This window comes from Saimiri boliviensis, chromosome 5 (genome assembly GCF_048565385.1).
Source record: "Saimiri boliviensis isolate mSaiBol1 chromosome 5, mSaiBol1.pri, whole genome shotgun sequence".
NCBI classification, from domain to species: Eukaryota; Metazoa; Chordata; class Mammalia; order Primates; family Cebidae; genus Saimiri; species Saimiri boliviensis.
This window is the reverse complement of record NC_133453.1, coordinates 117246252-117250045: the sequence shown is the minus strand read 5'-3', so window position 1 is coordinate 117250045 and position 3794 is coordinate 117246252.

The window sequence follows — 3794 nt, the reverse complement described above, 5'->3', positions numbered from 1 at the left end:
ACTTTTCAGCCTCAGCCACGAGAGGAATTTTCTACCCTCAACTCTGATTTATAGGATGGGGAACTCTTGCACGAAGGAAGAGATTAAGAGATAGAGAAGCCAAATACATACAGCCTACCAAGATTGAACAATGAAGAAATCCAAAACCTGAAGAGACCAATAACATGTAATGAGACTGAAGCCATAACAAAAGAAAATCTCGCAGGCCGGGCGCAGTGGCTCAAGCCTGTAATCCCAGCACTTTGGGAGGCCGAGGCGGGTGCATCACTAGGTCAAGAGATCGAGACCATCCTGGTCAACATGGTGAAACCCCATCTCTACTTAAAATACAAAACATTAGCTGGGCATGGTGGCGCGTGCCTGTAATCCCAGCTACTCAGGAGGCTGAGGCAGGAGAATTGCCTGAACTCAGTAGGCGGAGGTTGCAGTGAGCCGAGATCGCGCCATTGCACTCCACACTGGGTAACAAGAGCAAAACCCTGTCTCCAAAAAAAAAAAAAAAGAAAAAGAAAAAAGAAAATCTCACAGCAAAGCAAAGCCTGGTACTCAATAGCCTCACTGCTGAATTTTACCAAACGTTTAAAGAAGAACTAATACCAATTCTACTCAAACTATTCTAAAAAATAGAGGAGAAGGAAATACTTCCAAGCTCATTCTATGAGGCCAGTATTATCCTGCTATCAAAAACCAGACAAACACACATCAAAAAAAAAAAAAATAAAATAAATGTTGCTACCTGCAAAAATTCTCAACAAAATACTAGCAAACTGAATTCAACAACACATTAAAAAGATTATTCATCATGACTAAATATGATTTATTCCAGAGAAGCAAGAATGATTCAACATACAAAAACTAAGTAATGTGCTCCATCATATCAACAGAATGGACAAAAATCATATAATCATTTCAATTGATGCTGGAAAAGCATTTGATAAAGTTCAACATCCCTTCATGATAAAAAGAAACCCTCAAAAAATGTGGTATAGAAGAAATATGCCTTAACATAATAAAAGCCACATATGACAGACCCACAACTAATATTGTACTGAATGGGGAAAATTTAATGCCTTTCCTCTAAGATCTGGAATAAGACAAGGATGCTCACTGTTATTCAACAGTGATTCACACTGTGAATCAAGGATTCACACTGTTATTCAACATAGCACCGGGAGAACAATCTGATTGCTAGAGGAATGGGACAAGCGAAAGAAAAAAGGGCATCCACATTAGAAAGAAAGAAGTCAAATTATCCTTGTTTATAGATGATACTATCTTATATTTGGAAAAAACTAAAAACTCCACCAAAAAAAAGAAAAAAAAAATACTAGAACTGATAAATTCAGTAAAGTTCCAGGATACAAAGTGAACATACAAAAATCAACAGCATTACTATATGCCAACAGTGAACAACCTGAAAAAGAAATCAAGAAAGTAATATAATTTACAATAGCTACGAATAAAATAAAACACCTAGGAATTAACCAATTAAATGAAAGATCCCTACAATAAAAACTATTAAAAATTGATGAAATTGAAGAGGAGACCAAAAAGGTGGAAAGATGTCCATGGATTGGAAGAATCAATATTGCTAAAATGTTCATATTACCCCAAGCAATCTACAGATTCCATGCAATCCCGATCAAAATACCAATGACATTCTTAAAAAAAAAAAAAAAAAAAAAAAGAGCAATCCTAAAATTTATATAAAACAACAAAAGTCTCAGAACAGCCAAAGCCATCCTGAGCAAAAAAGACAAAACTGCAGAAATCAAACTACCTGACTTCAAGTTCTACTACGGAGTCATACATAGTAACCAAAGCAGCATGATACCGGCATAAAAATAACAGTAACAACACGGATGGAACTACAGGACGTTATGTTAAGTGAAATAAGCCAGGAACAGAATGATAAACTTCACACGTTCTCATTCACTTGCGAAAGCTGACAATTGAAACAATAGAACTCATGGAGATAGAGAGTAGAATGATGGTTACCAGAAGCTGGGGAGGGGAGCTGGGAGTGGAAAACTGGGGAGAAATAGAGATGGTTAATGTGTACAAAAATATAATTAGATAGAATGAATAAGATCCAGTATTTGATAGCACAACAAGGTAATTACAGTCAACAATAATTTATTGTGCATTTAAAAATAACTAACAGGTATAATTGGAATGTCTGTCACACAGTGAAATGACAAATGCTTAGGGTAATGGACACTCCATTTACCCTGATGTGATTATTATGCATTGTATGCCTACATCAAAATATCTCATGTACCCCATAAGTACATATATACCTACTATGTATTCACAAACATTTAAAAAAGGAGGCAGGGGGAAGAGAAGTTAAAAACAGAAATCCACTACCAGGTAATTCAAATTATTTAAAAATAAACAATATTCTTGTGTCCATGGAAGCTTTTGGGTATAGTTCTGCGTGACGCTGGGGATGGAGAGAAGATGAGCTACAGTGGTTCTCTCTGGCTTTAATTCTGTGAGTTCTGCAAATTAACATGCTTGCCAGCAGACCCAGTGACCAAGGGAAAGGGCAATGGTATGCTATTTTCAATATGCCAACAAAAGAGAAAGTTTTGGAAAACTTTCTAGGAAAGTCATATTGTCCATCTTCCCGCCTCTGAACCCACCACATCAGCTTTGAAAGCCACTCACTGCCTTCCTGGCTTTCTCTGGAGGGACTTGTGTGTCTCATCCTGCTTCTTTCTGCCTAACTGATGGCTCTCATGCTGTAGTGCGGGCGGTCCATTTCCCCTCTCCACAACCTCGTGGAGTTGGAGAACAGCTGGTCCCTGGTCCTCTGGGGAATAACTTTTCAGAGGTTTGTTTTAGTGGAAACACCAGCGTCCTGAGGAATTTTCCCCTTTGTTTGAAAACGAATGACTTCCTCTTAGGGCTGCTCTGAGCGGCTTCCACCTGAGTCGTGGCAACTTCAAAGGCTCCCCACGTTTCTGCTCCAGAGGCCAGGGCCTCCTCCCGCTGCTTCTGCCCAAGACTCAGCAGCCTCTGCCCCAAACTCACCTCTTGAGTGCTTGGAGAAGGGTGGTGCGCACATGTGCTGTGCTGATGGGCGTAGGCGTCTGCCTCTGCACAGATGCATACATTGGCTTGCATTTTGGAGTAGGTGTGTGTCCAAAATATATCACTCTCTGCGTTGTTAAGAATCAGTTTTGGAAACCAAACAGGCAAAAGAGGGAAACAGCATTCAGCTAAGGTCTTATATCTTCGGTTTCAGTTTGTAATAAATATTTATGACCAAGTTACAGCAAGTCCTGAAAAGGTAGGTTTTAATAGAAACACTGATACTTACCCTTGTGTTAATTACAGGCCTCTGTTGGCTTATTCAAGATATTCTTTATGTTCATTTTTAAACCCTTTGCAATGATTCTTTTCTTTCTTCTCAAAAAACATGCCTAGCAAGCAGCTGTTTTCTATATGCAGCTGGATCCTTCCAGAGGCAACTGTTTCTCTTTTAGCAACTTTGTCAGGCTTGATTTGAGACTAATCTGACTGCAGGTGTCAGGTAAGAATAGGACATTGGCAAGGACCAAGAACTCTATAAAAGCGGAGGGAGAGAGGCCCAGGAGCAAACGGGCATGTTGATCAGAATGTGGGGTGATCGAGGACCCATGGGCTGAGCTGTGGATAGCAAGGATACATGCCTGGCTGCCAGCTGGCACGGGGTTTTCATCATGGGCTTTCCACCTGGGTCCACAGAGAAAGATGCTTACAGGCAGAATGGCAGAGTGTTTTCACTGCCATGTCCCGAGTAACAT